Source organism: Lynx canadensis, chromosome C1, assembly GCF_007474595.2.
Source record: "Lynx canadensis isolate LIC74 chromosome C1, mLynCan4.pri.v2, whole genome shotgun sequence".
NCBI lineage: Eukaryota > Metazoa > Chordata > Mammalia > Carnivora > Felidae > Lynx > Lynx canadensis.
The window spans coordinates 181585206-181605565 of record NC_044310.1 but is presented as its reverse complement, the minus strand read 5'-3'; the positions used below and the strand labels follow the sequence as shown (position 1 = coordinate 181605565).

At 38.2% G+C, this 20360-nt stretch overlaps 1 pseudogene; it reads right to left on the bottom strand.

The window, feature by feature from the left end:
• Positions 1 to 13234: 13234 nt before the first annotated feature.
• Positions 13235 to 14881, bottom strand: LOC115520894 (annotated as a pseudogene).
• Between the last annotated feature and the right edge of the window lie 5479 nt (positions 14882 to 20360).

Below are 20360 nucleotides of genomic sequence, written 5' to 3'. Positions count from 1 at the left end.
TAAAAAATCCATTCCAAAATGGATGAAACTGCAAGACTGATTGCAACAGCTTTTATCTGATTGATATGGATATACAGAACGATGAACTTTACTATTATATCATTTCTCTGGAAAAAAACCTAAACTGTTAACTCAAGGGGTAGAAACAAATAACTAAACAGTATCATCTGGAAGGATGTGACATCTGTGCGCATGATATCAACCTTAAAATGGTCAGAGTGTGCCCTGACCCTACAGTGATGCCACGTTCCTTTCCTTTTATGAATGGTGTATAGATATATTTGCTAGAACCTTCTAACACTAACTTCTGTAGTTAACCTCTAGACTCTGTTGGCATGATGACTTCTTTTTATATTCTTCATTTGCTTTTATTGATTCTAAAACAAGGGTCTTAAATCTTTTAGCTAAAAATAATTTTAAAATTCAGTATCTTCATTTTCCAGAAGAGGAAACTGAAGTCTAGCATGGTCACAAGCTATAATACTACATAAAATATAAAATTAATATACAAAATTCAGTTTTATTTCTACTAACTGTCAGCAATCAAAAAATGAATAAAAACCAATTCTACCTTGTATACGTGAAACAAATATTACACTGTATGTTAACTAACTGGGATTTAAATAAAAAACTTAAAAAAACACAATTCTACTCACAATACCATCAAAAAGAACAAAATACTTCATACTAAATTTAACAAAAGAAGTATAAGACTCATATACTGAGAAGTACACAACATAGCTGATCGAAATTAAAGAAGATCTAAATAAATAGAGGGTAATATTATGTTCATAGATTGGAAGCCTCCCTGTTGTTTAAGAAGATAGTTTTTCTGAAATTGATCTATAGAGACAACACAATCCCTATCAAATTCCAAGCATATTTTGTTGTGTTTTTTTTTTTTTTTTGGTAGAAATGGACAAATTCTTCCTAAATCTTATATGAAAATGCAAAGGATATAGAATAACTAAAATGTTCTTGAAAAAGAACAAGTCTGGAAAATTTAGACTAACCAATTTAAAAACTAACCAGAAAGCTAACATAACCAAGACATAAGGATAGGGGCACCTGGGTGGCCTCAGGTTGTGATCTCACCATTCGAGCTCCGTGTCAGGTTCACTGCTGTCTGCAGAGCTGCTTCAGATCCTCTGTCCCCACCTCTCTCTGCCCCTCTGCCACTCCCACTCTCTCTCTCAAAAATAAATAAACATTAAAAAAAAGATATAAAGGTAAATATAAACAATGGAACAGAATGTGGTAAAAAAAAATAAGGCCATACATTTATGATCAATTGATTTTCAACAAAGGTGTCAAAGTAATTCAATGGAGAAAGTATAATCTCTGTTTAAAATTTTTCTTGAGAAAGCATAACCTTTTAAACAAATAATGGATATTTATATGAAACAACTGGATATTTATATGAAACAAAATGGACTGACACTTTCCTCTCTCACCATTAAAACAAACAAACAAATAAACAAAAAAACCCAGTTAACCTCAAAAGGATCATAGACCTAAAAGTGAAGATGGAAGCTATGAACTTCTAGAGAAAGCATAGAAGGAAATCTTTATAATTTTGGATTAGCCGAAGATTTCTTATATATGATGCCAAAAATACTATCTATTATTAAAGAAAAAAAATTGGACTTCAACAAAATTAAGGTCTTTTACTTTTCAAAAGACTTCATTACAAAAATGAAAAGATAAGCCACAGAATGAGAGAAAAAACTTGCAAATAACATACATGATAAAGAACTTGCATCCAGGGGCACCTGGGGGGGCTCAATCAGGTAAGTGCTTAACTCTTGATTTTGGCTCAGGTCATGATCTTATGGTTTGTGGGTTTGAGCCCCTCATCAGGTTCTGCACTGACAGTGTGGAGTTGGCTTGGGATTCTCTCTCCCCCTCCTCTCTCTGACTCTCCTTGCTTGCTCTTTCTTGCTCTCAAAATAAATACATAAACATTAATAAAAAATGAACTCGTATCCAGAATATATAACCAATTCCTATAATATAGATATAGAAACAAATGACTCATTTCAAACATGGACAAAAGTTTTGAGTAGACGCCGCGTTGGAAAGGGTATATAAATGGCAAATATAGTCATTGACAAATGTAAATTTAAACACAGCAAAATACCATAATGTAGCATCTAGAATGACAATAGTAAAAAAAGACATAATACCAGTGTTGTCAAGGATGTGGAGGAACTTGAACTTTCCTGTGGTGCTGGTAGGAATATAAAATGGTGTAACTAGTTTGGAAAGCAATTTGGCAATTTCTTAACAAGTTAAAAATATACTTTCTTAGAATTTGCACAAGAGAAATGGCAACATGTGTGCACAAAATCTTGTCTGTATATGTTCAGAGCTGTATTATTCATAATAGGGAAACAAAACATGGAAAAGATCTAAATGTCCATCAGGTAGTGAATGTCTAAACAAAATGTTATGTTGCCATTTTGCTGAATACTACTCAACAATTGAGCAATAAAAAAGAATGAACTATTGGGGCACCTGGGTGGCTCAGTCGGTTAAGCATCGGACTCTTGATTTTGGCTCAGGTCATGATATCACAGTTCATGTGATCAATTCCTGCATCTGGCTCTGCGCTGACAGTGCAAATCATGCTTGGGATTCTCTTTCTCCCCCTATTTCTGTCCCTCCCTCACTTGTGTTCTCTCTCTCTCTCTCAAAATAAATAAACTTTAAAAAATTAAGAAAAAAATGAACTACTGATACATGCAGCAGCGTGGATGAACCTCAAAAACATTATAACAAGTGAAAAAAGCCATATGCAAGAACTACATAAGATTCCATTTACATGAAATTCTAGAAAAGACAAAACTATAGTTTCATACAGCAGATCAGTAGTTGTATAGGGGTTGAGATTGGTGTCAGGACTGACTGCAAATGGGCACAGGGAAACTTTTTGGGATGACAGAAATTTTGTAAAACTGTACTATGGTGATGGTTGTACAACTGTACACATTTATTAAAATTCACTGGACTACAAACATAAAATTGATTAATATAATGTCACATAAATTATATCTTAACAAAACTACTGAAAACATATTTGAGAAGGAGATACACTGATCATTGGTTGACTTGTGACTTCTTAGTATTCATTTCACCATGTAATTTCTTCCCTGTGGTGTACAATCTGGGGACCTATTAAGTTACTCTCGGCTCTGCAAGCCAAGAAATAGGCAGTTAGTACTCTCTTTTGTAAGACAGAAAATTCTACTTCAAAGTCTCTTAAGGAAAAAAAAAAAAAAAAAGTAAGTTGCTGGCAGTATTTCAAGCCTACGTATAACCAGATTCAACTTTGGTGGTGGTGGTGGAAAGAGTGGGTGCAAGGAAAGTCTCACTGGCTGTGACTGATCACTTGGGTCCTGTGCCTTTCCTTCCAGGAATTACTGTTTCCAAGGAAATATATTCCAAACTTGATCAAGAATAAGTCATGCCACTTTTAGCAACTTCAACAGAAACTGACCCACTTTCAGTTTTCTTTCTTTGGAGGAGATGTTGAGCTGCTAGTCAGTTTTACATGCGATAGTTACGAACTGTTGGATGGGGACATCTGGATCTATAATGTAAGGAAGCAGATATGAGGTTACTGGGAAGCCAAAGGGCTGGAGTAGGGTGGACAGCCTTTGTTTTGGGCTGCTTAACATTCATTCCATCTTTGGTACCGTTGAGTTTCTTTCTTTCAGGCACAGTCTCTTTCTGTTTTGGAAAATGGGAATGAGGTGAGCCTATGATTCTAAACGAATCAGATGTTTTGTCCAATAAATGGGAAACTTGAGTAGATTACAGAGAAGACTCTAATTGGTTTGAACAAATCCATTCAAGAGAAGGTGCCCGCTAACTCCTGGAGTTAGATCTGGTTGTCCAACTCAGATCTGGTTGTTCAGCATTCCCATAAATTATATGAACTATTTCACGTATTTCTAATAAATCCTGTTTCGCATAAGCAAGTCGATGTAGTGCACTAACAGCCGGCCTCATTAAGATAAATCAGCAAGTCTCTTGATAGAAGTATGAACAAAAAATAGATAATTGATGAATAGGCATGTTGAAAATTCCGCTTTGATTGTTGGTTATCTACCACATTTGTGTTTGTCCTTCATGAGAGTGAGTATCTGGGCGAGGATGCACATTTATCATAGATTAGGAGTGTGAATTTGAAGATGGAAAAGGAGGACAGTGAGAACATCAGAGGTAGTGTGAACCCTTTCTATACTCTTATTTCTCATGAGCCTAGAGAAGTGGCTTAGAAAGTGTAGTTAGAAAGAGTATGATTTACAGAACTGTGGAAGCAGAATAACATGAACTCCTTTGAAGAAGGGAAGTTAGATATGTTAGTTTGCTTTACAAGGAATCAGCTTTAATGAAAGGGGAATTTCGAGGCCAAGGAGACCTAAAAGCACTCTTTGTTGATTCAAGCGTTATGTTGTTAATTGCTTCTCTTTGATGATAAAGAAAACTATGCAAACAGAATCTGTAAGCCCTGGACCTGAACAAAAAACTCGCCTTCTCACAGATCAGGTTGAGACAACCTTTCAAGTAAAACTAAAACTTGGTTCTGCTCAACAGTAATTGGCAGATTCCTGGGATGTGTTTCCATTCATTGTCAAAAAACACCGACTCTCCTGCTCTCATACTGTTTTATCAGCCAACTAGAGTGTCAACCTTTGTGTTGTCAAAATCATGAAACATATTTGGATAATTATAAGAGGACAGAAAGCATGGCTGGCACGGAAGAGAAATGATGGCTCAGAAATTGTATGTGACTTTCTTCAGACATAACCAAACTTTAATTTAAACTACATTCTTGGTTTTACTATGTATACACATTTGGAATGAGCTTTTTAAAAAAGACTTTTTTTTTAATATTACAGTTTTCCTTTGGCTCAGGACAAAAAAACAAACATAGAATAAAAGTGCTTCTGATCATTTCTAAATCCAAAAGTAATTGGGAACTTTGTTCTTCTGCAATACATAACCCTGCCCCTCTGTGGCAGGGACTGGAGCTATTTGCTAATTCTCTTCCTACCAGATGAGAGGAAGTCTAGGTGGGACCCTAGAGCAGAGCTCAGAGACTGGTAATAGGCCACTGTTTGTTATGTTAAAATAAAATAATTGACATATTTTTCATATAATACTTATTGAATTATCAAGTCATTTCTATTCTGTCATCACTGATGAGATTTCAGAACTGCAAGGACCAGAGGAATCTTGACGTTGAAATATTAATTTCATTTCAAAATTAAAAAAAAATTTTTTAATGTTTATTTATTTTTGAGACAGAGAGAGGCAGAGCATGAACAGGGGAGGGGCAGAGAGAGAGAGAGGGAGACACAGAATCCGAAACAGGCTCCAGGCTCTGAGCTGTCAGCACAGAGCCCAACGCGGGGCTCGAACTCACGGACCGCGAGATCATGACCTGAGCCAAAGTCGGACGCTCATCCGACTGAGCCACCCAGGCGCCCCTGAAATGTTAATTTCATTTTAAACCACAGTCATTAGTTGCCTACTTATTATTTGAAAATGTCTAGCATATGATTATTTAGCAATATTTAAAAAATATCTGGATAGGGGTACCTGGATGGCTCAGTAAGTTAAGCGTCCGACTTTGACTCAGGTCATGATCTTGCAATTCGTGGGTTTGAGCCCTGCTTCAGGCTCTGTGCTGATAGCTCTGAGCCTGGAGCCTGCCTCAGATTCTGTGTCTCCATCTTTCTCTATCCCTCCCCCCACTCACACTCTGTCTGTTTCTCAAAAGTTAATAAACATTAAAAAAATGATAAAAAAAATCTGGATAATTTAAGTAGGGTTGTATAATTATCAGTATCCCCCTTTTTTTTTTTTCTGCAGAGGAGAGCAGTATCAGTAACCTCTAACTACAGTACTGTTTCTAGACTAGCATACTCCAATTATAAATGAAAAGAAGCTGAAATGTTTAGGTTCCCTCCTTACAATGAAGAGGTGAATAATTCTCATATGTGTTTTATGATAAGATGTGACTCCTACTTGAGCCTGGCCATTAATCTTAAGCCAAGAGGCACACCTCCAGGAAGTGTCAAATCACTGGCTCCAAATCAAATTCTATCAAATATTCCCCCATGTAATCAGCTGTCGTCCTCAGTAACAAGTAGGAGACAATGCCCTACTTTCACTTTATTTCTGCTGGAAAGCACCAGCCCCAGAGTCTGGCTAAGATTCAAGGACATAATAGGGAGTCTGGTTTGTATAAAGTAAAGAGATAAAATTCCTGCCTTGTTTCCTCCCATTCATTCCTCCCAACTTGTCCTCTAGCGCACCCTTATTCCTCTCCTAGGACAATGATGTTTGCTAGGATGCCTCACTTGAGTGTCCTGTCTCGCATCATTCAGTCTTATTATCATCCTGGTGTCAATGGGGTCGTGCAGAGGCTTCAGCTGCTTCGAGAGAGGAGTGAGTCTACAGAGGTAGCTCTTCTCTTGAGAATTCTAATTAACCTATTATCCTGAACTATCTTTCTATGTGGTTATTGGGTGTGACCATAGATGCTGATCAGCTCTTTATGTACTCGGTATAGTTCTTATTTCTTTTTTTTTAAAGGGAGGGTTACTCTCAGTTCCCTACATCTTGTATTTTCTCTTTTTTTAAAATTTCCTCTTAAACAGATAAATATATAGCCATAATTTTTGGTTAGATGTGCTTAACACATGAAAAAGAACATCTCTGTATATCTGAAGAGAAATAAAAACTCATATTTTATAACTAAATATCTACCCATGTATGTGTGTTAACCAGAATCACCATTATTATTTTTTTCATTTGAGAAGAGAACAAACATTCTATGAAGTTCTCTTTACTGAAGATTGAAAATGCATGAATAATTAAGAAGGATAGGCACTATTGTTTGATGGTTTTAATGTAATATCTCTTAGATTCCTGTAACAAACTAGATAATTTGCCAGAGTCCCTTTGTGCCTCCCTCCCTCCATCCCTACCCTCCCTTTCTTTCTTTCTTTCTCTTTCTTTCTTTCTTTCTTTCTTTCTTTCTTTCTTTCTTTCTTTCTTTCTCTTTCTTTCTTCTTTCATTTAAATTTATTTATTTAAATTCAAGTTAGTTAACATACAGTGTAGTATTGATTTTAGGAGTAGAACCCAGTGATTCGTTACATATAACACCCAGTGTTCATCCCAACAAATGCCCTCTTTAATGCCCATCACCCATTTAACCCATTCCCACCCACTTCCCCTCCAGCAACCCTCAGTTTGTTTCCTGTATTTAATAGTGTCTTATGGTTTGCCTCTCTCTCTGTTTTTATCTTATTTTTCCTTCCCTTCCCCTATGTTTATCTGTTGTGTCTCTTAAATTCCACATATGAGTGAAATCATATGATATTTGTCTTTTTCTGACTGACTTATTTCAATTAGCACAACATGCTCTAGTTCCATCTACGTCCTTGCAAATGTCAAGATTTCATTCTTTTGGATCACTGAGTAATATTCCATGATATATATATATATATATACATGTATACATATGTATACATATATGTATATATATCACTCTTCTTTATCCATTCATCAGTCGATGGACATTTGGTCTCTTTCCATAATTTGGCTATTGTTGAGAGCACTGCTGCTGCTCCATAATTTGGAGCGCATGTGCCCCTTCAAATCAGCATTTTGGCATCATTTAGATAAATACTTAGCAATACAATTGCTGGGTCATGGGGCAGTTGTATTTTTAACTTTTTGAGGAAACTCCATACTGTTTTCCAGAGTGGCTGCACCAGTTTGCATTCCCACCGACAGTGCAAAAGCGTTCCCCTTTCTCTGCATCCTTGCCGACATCTGTTGTTGTCTGAGTTGTTAATGTTAGCCATTCTAACAGGTGTGAGGTGGTATCTCACTGTGGTTTTGATTTGTATTTCCCTGATGATGAGTGATGTTGAGCATCTTTTCATGGGTCTGTTAGCCATCCGGATGTCTTCTTTGGAAAAGTGTCTATTCATGCCTTCTGCTCATTTCTTCACCGGATTATTTGTTTTTTGGGTGTAGAATTTGGTAAGTTTTTTATAAATTTTTGGTATTAACCCTATATCTGATGTGTCATTTGCAAGTATCTTCTCCCTTTCTGTTGGTTGCCTGCTAGTTTTGTTGATTGTTTCCTTTGCAGTGCAGAAGCTTTTTGACTTGATGAGGTACCAATAGTTCATTTTTGCTTTTGATTCCCTTGCTTCTGGGCACATAGACATATCAAGTGAGAAGTTGTGGCTGAGGTCAAAGAAGTTGCTGCCTGTTTCCTCCTGTAGGATTTTGATGGTTTCCTGTCTCACATGTAGGTCTTTCATCCATTTTGAATTTATTTTTGTGTATGGTTTAAAAAAGGGGTCCAGGTTTACTCTTCTGCACGTTGCTGTCCAGTTTTCCCAGAAGTATTTGCTGAAGTGACTGTCTTTTTTCCATTGGATACTCTTTCCTGCTTTGTTGAATATTAGTTAGCCATACGTTTGTGGGTCCATTTCTGGGTTCTCTCTTCTGTTCCACTGATCTATGTGTCTGTTTTTTGTGCCAGTACCATACTGTCTTGATGGTTATAACTTTGTAATGCAGCTTGAAGTCTGGAATTGTTATGTCTTCAGCTCTTGTCTTCTTTTTCAACATCACTTTGGCTATTTGGGGTCTTTTGTGGTTCCATACATTTTCAGGATTGTTCTAGATCTGTGAAGAATGCTGGTATTATTTGATAGGGAGTCATTAAATATCTAGATTGCTTTGGGTAGTATAGACATTTTAACAATATTTGTCCTTCTAATTCATGAGCATGAATGTTTTTCCATTTGTTTGTGTCTTCAATTTCTTTCATAAGCTTTCTATGGTTTTCAGTTTACAGATTGTTTACCTCTGGTTAGGTTTATTCCTAGGTATTTTATGGGTTTTGGTGCAAATGTAAACGGGATTGATTCCTTGATGTCTCTTTCTGCTGTTTAGTTATTGGTGTATAGAAATGCAACCAATTTCTGTATGTTGATTTTATATCCTGCAACTTTGCTGAATTCATGTATCAGTTCTACGAGTTTTTTGCTAGAGTCTTTTGGGTTTTCCATGTAGAAAACCTGTGAAGAGTGAAAGTTTGACTTCTTCCTCACCAATTTGTATGACTTTTATTTCTTTTTGTTGTGTGATTGCTGAGGCTAGGACTTCTAGTACTATGTTGAACAACAGTGGTGAGAGTGGACATCCCTGTCATGTTCCTAACCTCAGGGAGAAAACCCTCAGTTTTTTCCCCATTGAGGAGATTGGCTGTGGGTCTTTCATATATGACCTATATGATATTGAGGTATGTTCCTTCCATCCCTACTTTCTTGAGGGTTTTTATCAAGAAAGGATGCTGCGTTTTGTCAAATGCTTTTTCTGCATCAATTGAGAGGATCATATGTTTCTTATCCTTTCTTTTATTAATGTGGTGTATCATGTTGATTGATTTGTGAATATTGAGTTAGCCCTGCAGCCCAGCTGTAAATCCCATTTGATCATGGCAAGTAATTCTTTTAACATTTATTTATTTTTGGGACAGAGAGAGACAGAGCATGAACGAGGGAGGGGCAGAGAGAGAGGGAGACACAGAATCGGAAGCAGGCTCCAAGCTCCGAGCCATCAGCCCAGAGCCCGACGCGGGGCTCGAACTCACGAACCGTGAGATCGTGACCTGAGCTGAAGTCGGCCGCTTAACCGACTGAGCCACCCAGGCGCCCCCAAGTAATTCTTTTAATATACTGTTGAATTCTAATTACTAGTATCTTGTTGAGAATTTTTATATCCATGTTTATCAGGGATATTGGCTTATAATGCTCCTTTTTAGTGGGGTCTTTGTCTGGCATTGGAATCACGGTAATGGTGGCTTCATAGAAAAAGTTTGGAAGCTTTTCTTCTATTTCTATTTTTTGAAACTGAGAAGAATAGATATTAACCCTTCTTTAAATGTCTGGTAGAATTCCCCTGGGAATCCATCTGGTCCAAGACCCTTGTTTGTTGGGAGATTTTTGATAACTGAATCAGTTTCTTTGCTGGTTATGTATCTGTTCAAATTTCTATTTCTTCATGTTTCAGTTTTGATAGTGCATGAGTTTCTAGGAATTTGTCCATTTATTCTATATTGCCCAGTTTGTCGGCATATCATTTTTCATAGTATTCTCTTATAATTGTTTGTATTTCTGTGGTGTTGGTTGTGATCTCTCCTCTTTTATTTATGGTTTTATCTAGTTGGGTCCTCCCTCTTTTCTTTTTGAGAAGTCTGGCTAGGGGTTTATCAATTTGTTTATTCTTTCAAAGAATCAGCATTTAGTTTTTTGATCTTTTCCATTTTTTGTTGTTGTCATTGTTATTGTTGTTTCTATATCATTTATTTCTGATCCAATCTCTATTATATCTGTTCTTCTGATGGCTTTAGGCTTTATTTGTTGCTCCTTTTCTAGCTCCTTTAGTTGTAAGCTGTATATTTGGGACCTTTCTTCCTTCTTGAGATAGGTTTGAATTGCAATTACTTTCCTCTTAGGACTGCCTTTGCTGCATCCCAAAGGTTTTTGACTGTTGTGTTTTCATTTTCATTTGCTTCCACGTATTTTTATATTTCTTCTTTAATTTACTGTTTAACCCATTCTTTCTTTAGTAGGATGTTCTTAACCTCCATGTATTTGAGGGATTTCCAAAATTTTTCTTGTGGTTGATTTCAAGTTTCATAGTATTGTGATCTGAAAATATTCATCTTTGGTAGGTGTTGGGGCTGATTTGTGTTCCAGTGTGTGATCTGTTCTGGAGAATGATCCATGTACACTGGAGAAGAATGTCTATTCTGCTGCTTTAGGATGAAATGTTCTAAATATATCTGTTAAGTCCATCTGGTCTAGTGTGCCATTCAAAGCCATTGTATCCTTGCTGATTTTGTGTTTAGATGATCTGTCCATTGTTGTAGTGGGGTATTTAAGTCCCCTACAGTTATGGTATTAGTATCAATGATTTTCTTTGTTTGTTCTTAATTGGCTTATACATTTGGGTTCTTACAATTGGGGGCATAGATATTTACAATTGTTAGATCTTCCTGGTGGATAGATCCCTCAAATATGATAGAATGCCCTTCATCTCTTGTTACAGTCTTTGTTTTAAAATCTACTTTGTCTGATATAAGTACAGCTACTCTGGCTTTCTTTTGACATCCATTAGCATGATAGATGGTTCTCCATCCCCTCACTTTCAATCTGAAGGTGTCTTTAGGTCTAAAATGAGTCTCTTGTAGGCAGCATATAAATGGATCTTGTTATTTTTTTTTTTTACCCATTTTGATAGCCTATGTCTTTTGATGGGAGAATTCAGTTCATATACATTCAGAGTGATTATTGAAAGATATGAATTTAGTGCCATTGTGTTACTCATAGAGTTGGTGTTTCTGGTGATGTTCTCTGATCCTTTGTAATCTTTCTTGCTTTGGTCTTCTTTTTTCCCTCCACTCAGAGAATCTCCCTTAAAATTTCTTGCAGGGCTAGTTTAGTGGTCATGAACTCCTTTAGTTTTTGTCTGTTTGGGAAAGTCTTTTTCTCTCCTTCTATTCTGAATGACAGCCTTTGTGGACAAAGAATTCTTGGCTGCATATTTTCCCACTCAGCACATTGAATATTTCTTGCCACTCCCTTCTGGCCAAGTTTCAGTGGACAGGTCTGCTGCTAACCTCATGTGTCTACCCTTGTAGGTTAAGGGCTCTTTGTCCCCGGCTCCTCTCAGAATTCTCTTTATCTTTGTATTTTGCAAGGTTCACTATGATATGTCATGGTGTTAACCTGTTTTTGTTGATTTTGAGGGGAGTTCTCTGTGCCTCTTGGACTTGAATTGCTGTTTCCTTCCCCAGATTACAGAAATTCTCAGCTATAATTTGTTCAAATAAACCTTCTGCCCCTTTTTCCCATTCTTCTTCTTCTAGGACTCCTATGATATGGATATTGTTTCATTTCATGGAATCGCCACCTTTTCTTTTTTTTTTTTTATATTTTTTTTAGGTTATCTCTACACTCGACATGGTGCTCAAACTCACAGCCCCAAATTCAAAAGTTGTGTGCTCTACTGACTGAGCCAGCTGGGTGCCCCCCCCTTCACCTTTATAATGACACAAAAAAGATGCTGTTATGTTTCGCTTTTAAACAAGAAATCACGTAAGATCCCAGCACTGCTGCAAAGAAGGTTTCAGTATAATTTTATCAGACTAATTTACTTTAAGGTTTTTGGTGGCCTGAGGTTTCACAAAGGGAAACATAAAGTGCATACTTTTCTATATGTTATTAAAAGACATTTGAGAAGCTGACAGCATAAAACAGGTCAAGAGATAACAGGAGGACAAAAAATAAGTGGAAAAACGCTATAGGGAAAAGAAAGAGATAGGCAGGAACTTGCATGCTATTTTCAGTGACTATTTTGGTCTCAAAGATGATTACATTTCTTTAATAGGGGCTTCATAGGTCTTACTGAGTTCAGGACAGGGCAATTTATTCTAATGAGCAAGAAAGAAAAAAAGCATAAAAATAACTGTTATTCAATCATTTGGGAGAGAAGGCCATATTTTCAGCTTCTCCATTTCTTGACGGACTGTTATACATCAGATTTAATACATCAACTTGAGAATTGTAGTTATCTAAATCATTTTCATCTCTTGGCACATGGCATTTTGTTCTCTCCTCCTAAGTTTCTTGCTCTAATTCTTTTTTTTTTAATTCTTATTTATTTATTTTGAGACAGAGAGAGAGAAAGAGAGAGAGAGAGAGAATGTGCACATGAGTGAGGTAGGGGCAGAGAGAAAGGGAGATAGAGAATCCCTATTCTCCTTTCCAGGGTATATAGGTGGGTCAGTTGGTTAAGCGTCAGACTCTTGATTTTGGCTTAGGTCATGATCTCACAGTTTGTGAGTTTGAGCCCGGCATAGAGCTCTGTGCTAACAGTGCAGAGCCTACTTGGGATCCTCTCCCTCCCTGTGTCTTTGCCTCTTCCCTACTCCTGCTCTCTCTCTTTCTCTTTCAGAATAAATACACTTCAAAAAATTTCTCCTTTTTTTTCCTAAAGGTTTTATGATACATTGTTATCATTAACCAGTCTTTTACATCACACTTAAATGGCCAGTTAATACAAACAGTTCTGGGACTGTCCTTCCACCACTCATTAAGACTGGGGTTGCAAGTATTACGGATAATATTCATTTAGCCCTCTGATCTTTCTGGGCAGATTTGGTGACCTTGCCAGCTCCAGCTGCCTTCTTGTCCACTGTTTTGTTGGCACCCATAAGTAACCATATGTCTCATGTCAAGAAGAGCAAAACGGGCCAGGGGAGGATAAAGAAGCTCTCAACACTCATAGGCTTGCCAGGAACCATATCAATGATTGCAGCACCACCACATTTCAAGAACTTGGGATCACCTTCCAGCTGTTTTCCAGAATGACAATCAGTCTTCTCCTTCAGCTCAGTGAACCTGCAGGCAATGTGAGCTGTGTGTGACCGTTCAGCACAGGTGCATATCCAGCACTGATTTGGCTTGGATGGGTCAGGATAATCACCTGTGTTGTGAGGCCAGGTGCTTCTACTGGTGGGTCATTTTTGCTGTCACCAGCCACATTGCCACAATGAATGTCTTTGGCAGGTATGTTTTTGACATTGAAGCCCACATTGTCCCCAGGAAGAGCCTTACTCAAAGCTTCATGGTGCATTTCAATAGAATTTATGTTAGTTGTAACAGTGACTGGACCAAAGGTGACCACCATGCCAGATTTAAGAACACCAGTCTCCACTTGACCCACAGGGACAGTACCAATATCACCAATTTTGTAGACATTCTGGAGAGGCAGATGCAAGGCCTTATCATTTGGGTGAGTTGGTGGCAGAATACAATCCAGAGCTTCAAGCAGTGTGGTTCCACTTGCATTGCCATCTTTACTAGTGACTTTCCATCCCTTGAACGAAGGCATGTTAGCACTTGGCTCGCGCTAAGTTGGAATGTTGTCACCGTTCCAACCAGAAACTGGCACAGATTCTACTGTGTAGGGGTTGTAGCTGATTTTCTTCATGTAAATGCTTACTTTCTTTTTTTAAAAAATCTTTTAATTATTTAGTTTTGAGAGAGAGACAGAGACAGAGACAGAGAGAGACAGAGAGAGGGAGGGGCAGAGAGAGAGGGAGACACAGTCTGAAGCAGGTTCCAGGCTCTGAGCTGTCAGCACAGAGCCCGAAGTGGGGCTCAAACTCATGAACCATGACATCATGACCTGAGTCAAAGTCAGACGCTTAACCGACAGAGATACCCAGGCGCCCCACTTTCTTAATGATTTCCTATATATTTTCTGGCTGTGAGGTGGCTCAGTGGAATCCATTTTGTTAACACCAAAGTAAGTTGTTTTACATCCAGTATGTAAGCGGGGCCCCAACACGGCCCCATCATGGGCTCACAGTCTGCCCATTCTTGAGATGCATGCTTCCAATTCACCAACACCAGCAGCAACAGTCAGAACAGCACAATCAGCCTGGGATGTGCCTGTGATAATGTTTTTGATAAAGTCTATGTGTCCTCTGGCATCAATGATGGTCACATAATACTTGCTGGTCTTGAACTTCCACAGGGAGGTATCAGTGGTGATACCATGTTCCCGTTCAGCTTTCAGTTTACCCAACACCTAGCATACTTGAAGAAGCCCTTGCCCATCTCAGCAGCCTCTTCAAATTTTTTGATAGTTCCCCCTTTTTCTTGATCCCACCACATTTATAGATCAGATGACCAGAAGTGGTATACTTGCCCAAATCTAAATGCCCAATGACGGCAATGTTGATATGAGTCTTTTCCTTTCCCATTTTGGTTTGGGTTTAGTGGTGGTTTTCATGACACCTGTGTTGTGGCAAACCCATTGCAAAAAAGCACTCTAATTATTTTTAAGCTTTCCACCTTCCCTTCTCTACGTGTTGACTTCGGTTTTGGGATGACTTGAGATAAGTCTGAAGCCACTTTATGTTTAACTTTCACGAGAATCTGGCACTGAGTTTAACCTTTCTATATATTTGGAAGAACCTTCCAAGTATCATCATAGGAGAAGACCTCATGCCTCCTATGCCCCCTTGCTTCCCATTTCTCCCTCACTTAATTGCTAATGCCTGACATTTTATTCTTTGGATTTCCTTCATTTGATATTAAAGTGCAGACACTCCTGGGAAGATCCAGTCACTCATACTTTATTGTGAAGGAGGCACAGGGGCTAGACTTTGATAAGGAGGCAGAGATTAACAAGAGAGCTCTGGGGATTGGTGCAGCTGTGATTGCCATAGTGATGGTAAAATGCACAGTCGGCTGTGCTGCTCACCTGCTCTGCAGACATGGAGTCACTTCACTCACCTGAATATCAGTGATCATGTGTAAAACATGGAGTAATAACGCTTGCCCGGTTTACCAAACAAGGTGACAGTGTACGTGTAATAAAAGACTTGCAAACTGTGAAGCGCTATGCAAGGTAAAGATATTAAAGGGCACAACTAAAGGGGAAAGGTAACATCTGTCTATGTCACAACGAAGGTGGGTCCTGGTGCCACTTTATAATCACATTCAGAGTTCTGACTATTAAAATGAACAGGATTCATAAATTGCCTTTGGTATATCATTGTGTTAAAGCCAACCATTGTTCTTTTCTCTTTGCTTTTCTTCTTCAGGCCAGTCCATCTAGGGAAGCTGAGAGAGGAAGGCTACCAAAGCAGAAGTCATCCTTCGCCTTAAAGGTGTGTCTTTGCCCAGAACCTGAGTGTTCGACAAGAGAATTCTTTGGGTTTGTGGGAAGCAGTAATTCTTCCAGAACAGGCTTCTTTGAGGTCAGATGAGGACTAGAGTTGGTAAAATAATAGAGCAAAATGGAGGGGTGCTGTATTTCAGAGAATGCACTACAGCTTCAGATGAAGAAGTTATCGTCTCAACATGCTCAAGTTGAAGAGGTAGCAGTTATTCCCCTTTTTCTTGTTCAAGAAGACCAGTAAGCCCTGATAAATGAACAGATCCCTGATGCCACCTTGCCACAAACATCAAACACAGCTGTCCATGTGAAAAAGCCAGAATAACGGACCCAAAGAATCTGCATCTTAATTCCTGTAATCTGTTAAGATGTTATGTCGCAGGGCAAGAGAGACTATGCAAACGCAATTGGGACAGGGAGACCACCCTGCATTACCCATGTCAGCCAAATCTAATCATTTGAGGCCTTAACAGTAGAGAACTTTCTCTAGCTGGAGGCAGAAGAGTGAGGTGGCGGTTGGAGAGATTGTGTGAGAAGGATTTGACATGTCATTTCTGTCTTTCACATGCAAGGGACTGTCAGCAAGGGATAGACGTGGGCCTTTAGGAGCTGAGGGCAGTCCCTAAGTGACAGTCAACTAGGCAATAGGGACCTACAACCTCAAGGAACAGGAATTGAATTCTGCCAAGAACACAAATGGGAACAGAAATAAGGTCTTCCCAGAGCCTCTGGATAAGAGTCCAGCCGGTGGACACTTTGATTTTGGCCTTGTTAAATTGGAGGTAGAGAAACTGACTGAGTTATCCTTGTATTTCTTACCCATAGAAAACTGAAAATAAGCCGCCAAGTTTTTGGTAACTTGTTATGGTGGCAACAAAAAATTAATACACCATGTGAGAGGCAGCTGGACAGCAAATCAGTGTTTGTTGTTTCAAATAGCCACTCATGATATTCCACTTGGCCTTTATATTTAAGTCATTATTTTTCGGATTATAGCCTATGAACACCTAGCACATGACTATTTTTTAAAGTTTTATTTATTTAAGTAATCTCTACACCCAACGCGGGGTTCACACTCATGACCCCAAGATCAAAAGTCACATGCTCTTCCGACCAGCACAGCCAGGCACCCCAGCACATGGCTATTTAAATCAGCAGATACCTCAGTTTCAGATTCTCTAGACTAAGTACCACTTCCTTTAATTTTTAGTAATTCCTCCTGAGGTCCCTTACAGTGAGTTTTGTACACAGTTATTTCTATATACCCAACTTTATTATTTTTTTATTAAAAAATTTTTTTACGTAGGCTTAAACCTGAGGCTTGAACTCATCACCCCGAGATCAAGAGTGTCATGCTCTACCAACTGAGCCAGCCAGGCACCCCATCTATACAAAGAACTTAAAAAAAAATTGAGATATAACATACATTCAGAAAAATGCATTACTAAGTATATAACTTGATTTAAATTTTCGTATGTAAATACCTAAGTAAATACCTAAGTCAACAAGATAAGAAGCATAGGTGGTAAGACCCTACCTAGAATGGAGATATAAGATTCCTCCCATCACTTCAGTGGGTGCCCCTGCATCCTTTATGCCCTTCCCTACTTAGTACTTGCCCCACCCAGAGTCCTCCACTATTCTGACTTATATCACCAATGTTTAGGTGTGCCTGTTGAAATTTATGTAAATGGAATCATACAGAATGCGCTTTAATGTCTGGCTTCTTTAGCTCAGCTTCGTTTTGATATTCATTCATGTTGTTGTGATATTAATACTTCATTCTTTTTTATAGTACTGTAGAACATTCTACTATATATATATATATATATATATATATATATATATATATATGTTTATGTGTAGTCTCCCATGATGGTTATTTGGGTTGTTTCCAATTTTGAGCTATTACGAATAAAGCTGCTATGAACCTTGTTGTACGTGTTTTTTCGTGGACACCTATACTCACTTCCCTTGGGTACATAGCTATGAGTAGAATTTCTGGGTTATAGGGTAGGTGACCCCAAACTCATACTTCAAATTGGTGAATTATGTCTATTTTCATGTGATGCATTATTGATAGTAATACTTTTATTTTACAAATAAGCCAAGAGCCTATAGGTGTCATAACATATGTATGCTGTCTGCATGTAACTAGAACTTGATTTTTTTTAAAGCACTTACTCAGAAGAGCTGTGATTTACAACAAAGCAGATATAAGGGAGTTTGATTTCTCGAAACTTAGAATGCTGCACTAAAGACTATTTTGCTTCTCTCTGTATTATATTTTGCTTTGTGGCATTTTCTGCTCTACTAATTAAGACCTATACTTCTTATCTTGTGAACTTTCTTTATCACTGGACATGGTTCTCAGCCTGAGGAAACATAGCACAAGCATTCATGATTTCACAAAACAGTGATATTCCCTTCCTTATTTCTGAATGCTGAGAGCCCAACACTCTGCTTAGGAAAGAGACTTGTAAGTGCTCTGGGTCTTTGAAAAAGAGAGGTTGCTTTTGCATCAGGTAGTTTGGGCCTCTGAAAAGCCTCAGAGTACAATTCATGGGCAGCATGTGGGCAGCTGATAATAGACACATTTTAGTCATAAGACTGCAGTTAATGTGGTTCTCTATCCAGTTGACATGAGGTGCTCCCTCAGAGGGTCTCCTCTGCATCGTGGATTGGCCCCCAAGCACTGGTCATCCCACCAGAGATTTCCCCAGACTCTTAGTGTTAGCACTGCATCTTTTCACATGTTCTGCCAGGTCTTCCCCCTCCGCCACCCCCCCCCCCACCTTATCACATCCTCTACTTTCTTTATAATTCTTCTGTTATCATAGAAACTCTAGTCTTACTTCCTTAAACCTTCCTTTTGGATTCTATGGCAACATTCAGAAGTCAAAAATAAACAGTGCTTATTTTTTTTTTCAAGGCAATGTGGATGCTTCTGTAACTTGAGGAAAGAGTGCGTGTACAGAGGAGAAAAGCAGAAATGTTGTTATTTCAATTACATCATGTGTTAGAGTTCTCCTGAGGAAAAGTATGTATATAATTTATTATAAGGATTCATATAATTACAGAGGCTGGCAAATCAAACATCTGCGGTGTGGGCTGGCAGGCTGGAGATCCAGAAGAGCCCTTGGTGCAATTTCAGTTTCAAGGCAGTCCGTTGGACTACCAATAATACAGTCTTCGACATTGCTCTTGCTTGAGGAGGCTAGACGTTTTGTTCGATTTAGGCCTTTAACTGATTGCACGAGGCCTACCCACCTTAAGGAGGGCAATCTGATTTAAAAACAATGTACTTATTTAAATGTTAATCTCATCCACAACACCTTTCAAGCTGACAATAAAGTTAACCATCACCTGTGATTACACTCATGATCTCCAGGAAGACACTGGCTAAACTGGGGTCTATCTATGTCCCACTAGTGTAATCTTTCTCATTTAGGAGAAAGAATACATTGTGGATTAAGATGACATGAATTTGAGTCCCAGTGATTCTTGGTAGCTGTGTCATTTGGATAGATCCTTTTTTTTTTTTTTTTTTTTTTTTTTTTAAGAGCTTTAGCTTCAGTTATCATAGAGCAGTGGCTCTCAACTGGGGAACTTGTCTGTCTCTCTCTACCTCCCCAGGAAACATTTGATAACTTTGTCTGAAAAACATTTTTGATTGTTATAATCAGGGTGAGGCTGGGACGAGTTGCTACCCTGCATCCAGTGGGAAGAGGCCAGGGATGCTGTGAAACAACCTACACGCAGGTTCCCAACAACAAAGAATCATCTGGCCCAAAATGTCAATAGTGTTGAGGCTGTGAAAGCTTTTTGCTTGAGGCAAGGTGACCAAACTGGGATACAATACATTTGGAGAAGACGGAAGATGCAAAGGTTAGAAGACAAAATAAATGGTGCTTAAGTTTCAAAGAAAATGTGTGAACACGTGATCTTGTGGGTTTTTTTCCCTCAGTTTCTAAATAGAGTATTAGGTAGGTGATATTATAAGTTGAAAAAAGCATTATAGGAGGTTAAGTTATAATTGGGAGAAAAGAGAGAAGAGCTCAGCTTCCTAAGAACATATGCAAACACATTAGGTATTTACTAAATTTCTCCATCATGTCATTGGCCCATCAGATACCACATAGGTTTGATGCCCTGGGTGGCATGGGGAAGGTGACATCACTGTAAGCAAGTGTCATGGGTCGAAAGAAGGTGGTGAACTGCGGTTAAGAAACCAAGAGAGTATTTTTGTGAAAAGATGTAAAAGGGTAACTACAGTATGATTTAGCAATGCCTTAAAGTAATAGATTACTATTTTGTTAGTTCATAATTTATTCTGGCAGTCCTGTTTAACCATATGCACAGTCTCCTGAATATAATTTAAATGTTAAATCCTAATTATGAAACCTAATTCAAAACATTTTAAGCAAGGCTGTTGAGAATAATGTGAATGCAAATCATGAAGTCACTCTCATTAGGGAAATGCACACTAATTTTAATTTTGGACCAGGTGTAAGCCTCTCTGAACTAATATCAAGTAGAACCTAAATTAAAAATAAAAA